The sequence below is a fragment of the Leguminivora glycinivorella genome, chromosome 12, assembly GCF_023078275.1.
Source record: "Leguminivora glycinivorella isolate SPB_JAAS2020 chromosome 12, LegGlyc_1.1, whole genome shotgun sequence".
In the NCBI taxonomy this organism is placed as follows: domain Eukaryota; kingdom Metazoa; phylum Arthropoda; class Insecta; order Lepidoptera; family Tortricidae; genus Leguminivora; species Leguminivora glycinivorella.
Window position 1 is genome coordinate 17,853,076 of NC_062982.1, and position 10,093 is coordinate 17,863,168.

General features: G+C 33.7%; 1 non-coding gene across 1 annotated transcript; it reads left to right on the forward strand.

Moving 5' to 3' along the window:
- Nucleotides 1-1,149: 1,149 nt before the first annotated feature.
- Trnag-gcc lies at nt 1,150-1,220 on the forward strand. The gene has a single exon. It is a non-coding gene; the product is annotated as a tRNA-Gly (tRNA).
- Nucleotides 1,221-10,093: the final 8,873 nt, after the last annotated feature.

The window sequence follows — 10,093 nt, forward strand, 5'->3', positions numbered from 1 at the left end:
CGTCCACATCAATAAGCGTACCTACCTAAACGTCATTACGACATGACGTTTATGTCATGTCAAGTTAATATGGACGGCGTATATTGCTGCTTGGTCAGATTAAAAAAAATAATTACTCTTAATTAATAACACTTTTTAATAAAATGACTATCCTATATGATTCGTATGATTAGATACTATAACTGGATACATTATTCGCCCGTATGGAATCCACACGCTGTATAAGGTATACTAAATACAAACAGAATAAGTTGCTAGTGTGCAATACATATGTGTCTATGTATATGGATAGTTTGGTGCATAGACTGTAATGGGTACTTATATGACAATAAAAGTAATGTGCCAACAAATTTAATATCTTGTTCAAAAAAAAAGAGAAATAACCTCAAAACTTGTATTAAGAAAAACAACGTGTCTCAACCTTATTAGCTGTAAATGTTTCATACCTAAAGGTACTTACGCTTCATCTGCAATAAAGACCAATTTCTGTTGACAGGGTATTTTCGCGAGACGAATCACCAAAAATATTTTTTCTTGGGTAGGTAAATTTTACGTTATTTCAACTCTGAAATCACGATTACCACGAGCCATTTCGATTTAGGACAAAAAATTGGTCTCAAATTTTATATTAAGTATTTTGCATATTTTCCACTTTGTAACCGCTGTATGTGTTTAAACAATGGTAACGAAGTTGAAAAATCACCTAGTAGGATAGAAAACGCTCGTGTTAGGAAAAACATTAAATTTACCTATTTTATTTAGAAAAAAAAGTTTAAGAATCTTTTTTCGCAAAAATGCCCGACATATACAAAATATATTTAGGCTTGAAGTATAGGAACCCTTTTATTTGGAAAGTCACATACACGCTATAATGTACATGTAACTAGCTATATGAGAGAAATAACATCGTTAATTGTCATATAAAACAATAAAAGTAAAAATATACATAAAAAAGACATTGAACATAACCTATTTTACAAAATAAAACTTAAAGTAATAAACTAAAACTACATAAAATATAAAACTTAAAATAATAAACTACTTAAAACTACCCAATAACCATCAGCCCATCTTGTAGGCAGCATTCCCGCGCCGTACCACGATTGCAATCCTTAGTAGCTAAATGGTAATTTCGCTCCTTATGGCGTAGCATCGGTGGTTCAGTGGTAGAATGCTCGCCTGCCACGCGGGCGGCCCGGGTTCGATTCCCGGCCGATGCATGTTTTTTTTGCATTTTATTTGACACGTATGTTTATTTACATTTTTACTACGTATCTTTATTACATACAAATGGATAACTCTTCATTGTCTAATCAAATTATCATTATTTTATCATAGTTATTTATATACCTAGATATTTTTCTAGCACGAACGAAGTGAGACTAGTGACTTCCTGCCGATATTTAGTTCATCGATAACTTACATTATAATATGTCATTAATTATTATAATTATGTCATTAATTATTGCCGTGGCACTGAATCTTGAGTAGTTTCATGCGCTCTGCCTATCTCGTTTAGGGAATATAGGTTTGAATTTATGTACATACCTATAGCATTAATATTTTATACAAATGTCACATGTTGGAAAATATATAGACAATAATAATAAAACGAACCATATTTTAATAGTTTACAAAATTTCTTACATGTTTATTCAAGATTTTAGACAAGATTGTTATTAAGGGAAATTAATAACCTTATGTGAGGCTATTTATCGATAAAAGGATTGTCGATGTTTTTATTTTATCAAGCACTAACAACTTGACGTACGTGCCAGAAAAATATCTGGGTATAGTTATTTAACATGTATCTGACAAAGACCAGTCCTTAACACCAACATCAAGCAGCCTGGAACAAATAACACTATTCTATTGTTATTATTCATCTGAAAATCAACGAACATTGTATTCCAAGCTCATTCATGTCACAATATTTCAATTTAATCCAAACAATACAGTTTCCTTCGGCCGTATCTGATCATTTGCTCAAGTTCGCTCCAGCGCCTACGAGTTTGAAATAGCAACGTTCACTCAGTTGCACATTGCTCATCGAAAATAGTAAATTGGTGATTTTGAATGGTGGAATGGTTTTTATTTCACGCCGTGATGCGAAAAATGTAACTCTCCATCGGAAATACGATTTTACAGTTAATAGTTTCCCGGAAACTGCTACAGTGTATTTTAGTTATAAGCATTTTTAACCGACTTCAAAAAAAGGAGGAGGTTCTTTTCCGAGTATCTTTGTGAATAGAAATTCTGTTTTATGTTGGCCAGTGGATTAACTAAGTTGAGTGATAAATAAAATAAATAAATTGCACTTGTCCCATATTTATTGAATAGATTCGTTTTTGCACTACAAGTCCCTAATTATGTAAAACATCAAGTGAGAAATTATCCAATTCAATTAATTTTATTTCGTAAAAATTCCACCTTTTTTTTGTTATCAAAGCAAACCTAAAACAAAACTATATTATTACAAACCAGGCCTCTAGGTGCCATATTATGAATAAATAACTTAATTTTTGTTTGTTTAATAGCACAAGTACCCAGGTAATTAATAAATTAAAATTAAACTAAAAACAATTTTTTATGTAAATTAAACAACTAACAAAATAAAATAATTGAAGTAATTAAAAATATATACATATATGTGTCTACCTAAGGTCCCCCAAGTCCGTATTAAGTAGGTACATACTTAATGGTAAGTGTATATGTAAACCCATGTAGTTAATTTAATAATAGTTGGTAACTCTGAATACCTAGGTATGCCTTACACTCCTTTTGATTATTTGCGTATAATTACATAGAATGTTTCAAAATGTTTATCCTCCACACATTACTTAGTAGTAGTAGGTAGTAGTAGTAGTAGTAGTAAATCTTTGTTGCACAGAACAAATTACAAGTACAGTGAATAATTATAATGGTTATGTAGGTACAAAGGCGAGCTTATCCCTTTAAGGGATCTCTTCCAGCTAACTTTAGAACAACAGAGGAAAATAGGAGATGGTAGACAAACACAACTTTTTTTTTTTTTTTATTTATTTATAACAAGAAACTTACAACTATTTTACATGAAACAATTCCGCCAAACTGAGGACAGTTTGTTGGCGGATATAGCGCTCGCTAAAGTGCATCGGCATATTATACAAAGTCTTTGTCCGTTCTGCTTATAATCTCTAATATAATTATAAATCTCCAATATATGTAATTGGTTTACCCGCAATCCGTTCGTTATTTCGCCGGGAAGCCCGCAAATCTTTGCGACGAGGGTTTAATTAAAAATGTGTCAGGGATTAGGGGAGGGTGTGATGCAGAAAATTGGGTGCAGGATGCCCGGTTTAATATGTTTTATAATAATATTGTTATTATAGATACGTGTCTATAGGAAGGGGCTTTGAGAGCGTAATGCTTGCAACGTACAAATATGCTAAGGTAACGGACCCGATCATGGACAGTTTAAGGAAAATTTTCGCCTGTTTTTGATATTTTACTCATAAATGTAAAAATTCTACCGCTAAGCGTGTTAAATCTTGAATGTCCTATCCTTCTTTTACACTTCAAGCGTATTGCAGAATGGATACTCCTAATAGTTTCTTCATACTTAACAAATTAAAATTAGGTGTATTTTCTCCAATTATGGACGGCAGTTCTCCAGTAATGGATACCCCATTATGGACAGTGAAATAAGTTTAAAATTTTACTTTTAAAGCCAACTGATACTCAATGAGTCAATTTTATATACCATAAATACAATTAGTTTGAGTTATTTTAACATAGGATTGTTTCTTGTAAATTTTGGATTTGTAAATTGTTCCTTGTCCATCATAGGAGGTAGGCAGTTTTTCGGTTCCAGTAATGGAGACTCGCAAAATAACGCCATTTCTTTATATCTTTGGAGCAACAAACTAGTATGTTTTATACCTTATCTCATGCTTAATGCAGTAAGTAAAACGCATTCAAGTTTACATAGAGTATTATTTTTTATTATTTTATACATGAACTCAACTCTCTTAGCAACATTACTAAGAATTCGTCTTGATATTTTTTTCAGTAAACTGATGAATTTTATCTTGTCGCCAAATCCTTCAGAAATAACCGAATTAATTGAAACTTCAAAATGAAACAGCTCTACAACTCTAGTTTATGGTACATAGCCGTCAGTTTTTAGAAACTAATTTTAGATACTTATTTTTAAGGATTTGTGTTTTTTTGTCCATAATGGCATCACCGTCCATTATGGGGTATTTCACCTTAGTAAATAACTAGCAAAACAGGGGACATTTGTTCGTTTCCGGCCCTGGACACTGGAGGCCTTGGTAATGACCAATTTTCTTTATAAGTAGGTATATGACATTGGTCCAGAGGGACCAACTAACAATAAGCCTGTAGATAGTAGTTGGTTGTTTATTTAGATATTAATAAGATTATGACAACATTTTCACATGCGCGTTCCCAACCCATTAGACACTTTTTTTTAAAAGCTTATTTATTTTATAAGCCATACATCTAATTTGTATAAGTCGGCTTAAAAATAACAAACTTTAGGTATTACTTAAATCAACAGTTATTGAATTTACATATTAAATGTTAGTTTAACAGGATAATGAACTAAGGATTACTTTTATAATATTCAAATCTAAGCTCTAGTGACTGTATTATGAAACTCAAAAATCTACCACTATATTTAGAAGTAAATTCTGAGCTCAAGATATGATGAAAGAAGAAAAGGAGTTCCCCCGTACAGCACTGAGTTTCCTTTAAGAAGTCCAGCCTTGGTTGTTCGTTGATTATACACTCGAGAACTAAGTGGAGGAGGTCCTTCTCTCTCTCACACCTTGAACAATTTGAACTTGAACAATCATCTCTTTTCTTCATTATGAAGTTAAAACCCATTAGAAACTTAATAAGATAAGATTGATCTGGATTTCTTGTGAATAAGATTTTATACTTATGATTGTTTGTTTTGTTTCCAGGTACATCCTCGGTTTTCATCGACGTTTAAGTATCCATCGAACCCTTCATCTAATATTCGAGGTCTTATACCTAATCCTTAATCTAGGGTCTAGAATGTCTAGATGCTGCAGACCGTAGATTAAGACCAAAACCCCGTAGATTAACAAATAGGTATGATATAAATCACATAATGAATGTGCTTATACAGGAGTAGTAGGCTTATACAAGTGGGTATAATTTTTGTTAAATTTGGTAAGGTGCATTAGGGTAATTCCGAAAGTCGTCTAATTTCTAAATTCGCATAAAATCACCATTATTTACATTATATCAAGATTCCCCTTTCGAAATTACCCAAGAATTTCTGTCATTCGGAATTACGACCCTAATGCACCTTACTTAATTTATGAAGAAAGACACAATTTTGACATTGTTCCATTATTTAAAAAATTATTACACTAAGACTATACTACTTGCAGTCTCAGCTGAGTACAAAATTAATTAAGCGCAAACTTACCCTGGTCCTAGCTTCTAATCTAATCCCCATCGATAACTCCCGTCTGGCGGCCATTGATAATATTAATATACGACCACAAACTTATCCGTTCTGCTTCAATGTTCACAAACATAACGGCCAGTATAACTTGAGCTATAAATGGGTTATAGTTATATGTAGTCGGAGGTCTGTTTACATTGGAAGTTCGTTGGCATTGTTTAGGGGTGTCATATTGGTTGCTTGCATATGATGGATCCCGAAACCAAAATTGTACTTTAGTGATAAAGATTTTTTAGCGAAGAGTTAAGTTTAGATGTTGATACATTTTTTGGACAGTTTTTATATATTACCATTTGTTTCTTTCCGAAACTATGTCGACTAAGGCACTCAATTCCTAATAAAGATTAAGTTAAATTACCCTTTTACCTACATTACCACTCGCTGACTGCCTTTATTAATGTCCAAATTACTAAGGTCGTAATACCTATTATTTTGGTCTCGAACAAATTCTTAAGCTTGCACTCTTAGGTATGTACCAAAGAGGATCGAGTATTATAGAGAGTTACTGTCAAAGTAAAATGTGTAATCACAGTGCATAGACTGCCATCTCTAGACACAGGCTTAAAACTTCTGAACCTCAGTTTTGACAATTTGGCCCATATTCTTAAATAGCTTGATATGTTTTAAAATGTCAAATATTAATATTAGCGTCATCTCGCTGAGCGTATTCCAAAACTGTAATGCCATCTAGGCCACCGTACCTTTTTCTGTATGGTACTGCGGTACGTATTTTTCTTAGACTTTATCTGTCTATACGGAGTTATATGTATATGTCTTTGGTATGTACATACACAGCCTGTCTGTGTACAAATATCGCTTTTTGTTTAGATTGATATGAATACTTTGTTACACTATCTAAACCTAACAATGACACTAGCTTGTAATAAGGGGCAAGAAAGTACTTTGTCTAAGTAACTTTGAGACACCAGTGGCGCCCTCCGCTGGGAACGGGAAAGTTTGAAATTGCTTCAAAGTTTAGGTAATGTAATGGCTACTAAAGATCCGATAGTTAGGCGCATACAAGATGCATAATATTTGCATTTTAAACGTAATCTGTAGTGGAAAAGACGCTAGCTTAGAGTGAAACTAAATTAATAGATAACCTTACGCCTGTATTCCTAAACGAGGTAGGTAGTGCACATGAATCTGTAAGTTTCAGTGCTACTCTTGGCAATTAAGGGGTTAAAGAAAACGAAATTGTAATACTGTGTCAGATTGGCAGGCCATCGCCCACACAACTTGGACTTCTATTCTATCTCTATTATTTGTGTTCTAAAATATGCGCCAAACTCTCTATATACGATAAGTACCTACTAGTAAAGCGACTTTTGTCGAAATGTCCTCTAGAAATTGTATTCCGATTATGTCGTCTCGGATATGGGTAGAAATAGGAAAGTAACCCAAAACCATTTTCCATGTACTTAGCAAGTATCTTTTAAACTATAAGACAATGTTAGGTAGTTACCTTTGACGCGTAGTCTGACCCTTTGGTGTTTATACTGACTGCATAATAGACAAACGTACCTATTTAATTTGTTCATTCTCAGCACCAACGCTTTTACGACACACTTATTAATATAAGCGTACAAATCACTGCCCCATTGAATAAAGCACTAAAACGCCCATTGACACGTTTTTAACCGACTTCAAAAAAGGAGGAGGTTCTCAATTCGACTGAATGTTTTTTTTTTTTATTATTTTTTTGTATGTATGTTACTCGATATCTCCGAGAATCGTGGACCGATTTTCAAAATTTTTTTTTTGATCGAACCGGTATAACCCCGAGATGGTCCCATTGGCACCAAGTCAGGGTCTGATGATGGAATCCTGGAGAAATCGAGGGAACTCTTCAAATGTTATAGGCACATGTAATGTTTTTAGTCTATTTTTCAAAGGTACACCAGTATTTACGTCTGATGGTAATAATTTTATGTGGCTGAGCTGATGATGGAAGGTCAACTCCTCAATGGTTAGGAGTTTAAGGATAATTCTTTCACTACTGTATATGTATTCGGACTGATACATATAATATCACTAGGAACCACTAAAAATCAACTGAGCTGATGATGGAAGGTCAACTCCTCAATGGTTAGGAGTTAAAGGATAATTCTTTCACTACTGTACATGTATTCGGACTGATACATATAATAACACTAGGAACCACTAAAAATCAACTGAGCTGATGATGGAAGGTCAACTCCTCAATGGTTAGGAGTTTAAGGATAATTCTTTCACTACTGTACATGTATTCGGACTGATACATATAATATCACTAGGAACCACTAAAAATCAACTGAGCTGATGATGGAAGGTCAACTCCTCAATGGTTAGGAGTTAAAGGATAATTCTTTCACTACTGTACATGTATTCGGACTGATACATATAATATCACTAGGAACCACTAAAAATCAACAAATAAATAAACTTTTTAACAAAAAATAAAACCGCCTTCAAAAATAAGCGCGTTACAAAACACGGAGAAACTAAAAAGCCAAAAATAATAAACCTTTCAATTCAGATTTCTTATCGTATTGCAATAAGCTAAACATCCAAATTATAAACAAATCAATTATTTTTGGAGTCGGTACCAGCCTGTGTATGGTTGGGTGGGGCAAACAGGCAATAGCAAGGCGACGAACAGGTCTGGTACCGACTACAAAAATAATTGATTTGTTTATAATTTGGATGTTTAGCTTATTGCAATACGATAAGAAATCTGAATTGAAAGGTTTATTATTTTTGGCTTTTTAGTTTCTCCGTGTTTTGTAACGCGCTTATTTTTGAAGGCGGTTTTATTTTTTGTTAAAAAGTTTTTATGCGTTTCTAATGACGTTAAAATAAGTGCAGTAACTGTCCCCTGCATTTACAACTTGATAAACAAAATGTCGTAACTGACACGGTTTCTGATACACGTGTGACTTTTTATGTTAAGGTTTTATGGGTCATTAAATGTTAGAAATGCAATAAAAGTATGTCCCGTTTAAAAGGTCGTAACTGACGTAAAGAAGTATGATGTAACGTTGTTTTAAACAAGTGCGGAAAAGTCATGGGGGGTCTCGATTAGTACGAATTGGGATTAGGAAATAAAATAGTAACCCCTCGGTATATCGTGAAGTTAATGGGTGGAAAATAGTTAGTATAGTTTTTGTGAAAATTATTGCGTGATAAAAAAATTGATTCCTTCTGCGAGGTAAGTAATCTGTGCTAGCTATAGCTATGTACATAAATTATACATTATCTATTCAATATTAGACTTTTACTGTAACTTTTACATTTATTTTTCACACGTTCACTTTTTAGCACAATATAAAAAGGCAGTATTTTGGCTGTTTTACTGAGCCCATTTCATTGTAAGGATTAGGGGATTTTTATAGGATAGGATATTATTTTTGTCATTTTCAATTAAATATTACATTCAAAAGAACACTAAAAAAACATAAATATACCTTGAAAGATTTTGTACTTACTAATATTGATTTACTCCGCCTTGACAAAACACAAAAATCTTTTTTAATCAAGTCAAAAAGTTATGTGCAAGGAGATTGCTAACCTATTTACATTACGTAACGAACTTCGTGTAAGCGTTTCTCAAACTTCATCCAAAACTTCGCTTCACTCAATCCGCTAAAACGATTAAAATATTGATGGTTGGAATGAACGCGGGCCCTAAAAACTGCAACAAGCACTCACTAACTCAATAGCAGCCCCTCCAAATGTAATCTCGGTCGTAAATGTTTTATTCGCCATAAACCGGGGCAACTGAATTGAGTGCGTACACGCAGTATTTGAATGGACAGTGTGTACTTATGAGTGTCGACAATAAAAAAGTTTTTATTAATGTGCCGGATCATAAATTGTAAATGGGTCAAAATAAGTACTTAATGTAAACAAAATACGTCTGGAAAGCTAAGAACGCCAAGAAGTGTCGTTATTACCTTTGGGCCACTTGCACCAACGAAAATGGAGGGTTAACCAACCATTTTACATGGAATTGATACAGTTAGCCCACTAACCCTGAGTCGTGGTTGGTGCAAGTCGGCCTTAGGTACGTGTAATGTCGATCGCTGTCAAAGTTAATTTATAGTATTTTATGCAACTGGTGGTTAAAAGAGGTCAAAAAAGGCGAGTGGCGTGGGTAACAATTTGAGGCGAAGCCGAAAATTGTTAATAAAGACGCCACGAGCATTTTTTGACTCAGTTAAACACCGTTGCATACAATACTTTTTCTACGACCAAGCTTACTTTAAAAGAAAATTATAAATTCAATAAATACCTACTTTCAGTCATCTTAGTTATCTAGTAGACCACCTACCATTTCGAATATGTAGTTTGAGTGCAAACATGAAAATAAAACTGTCTATGGTACATGGTTCTTTGAAGCCTGGCCACTAAGACGAATCGAGTCGAGTTGAATCGAGTTCTCATACATTTGAATGCGATTCGACGCGTCGCCAATGATCGCAGCAGAAAACGAACGAGTCTCGACTCTGCGAATGCCAGGCTTTATCTGACATTCTAAGGTTGGCAACAATGTACCTATTTCATACAATATTTTAATTTTCTACGATGAAGTGATTGGTTTGTTAA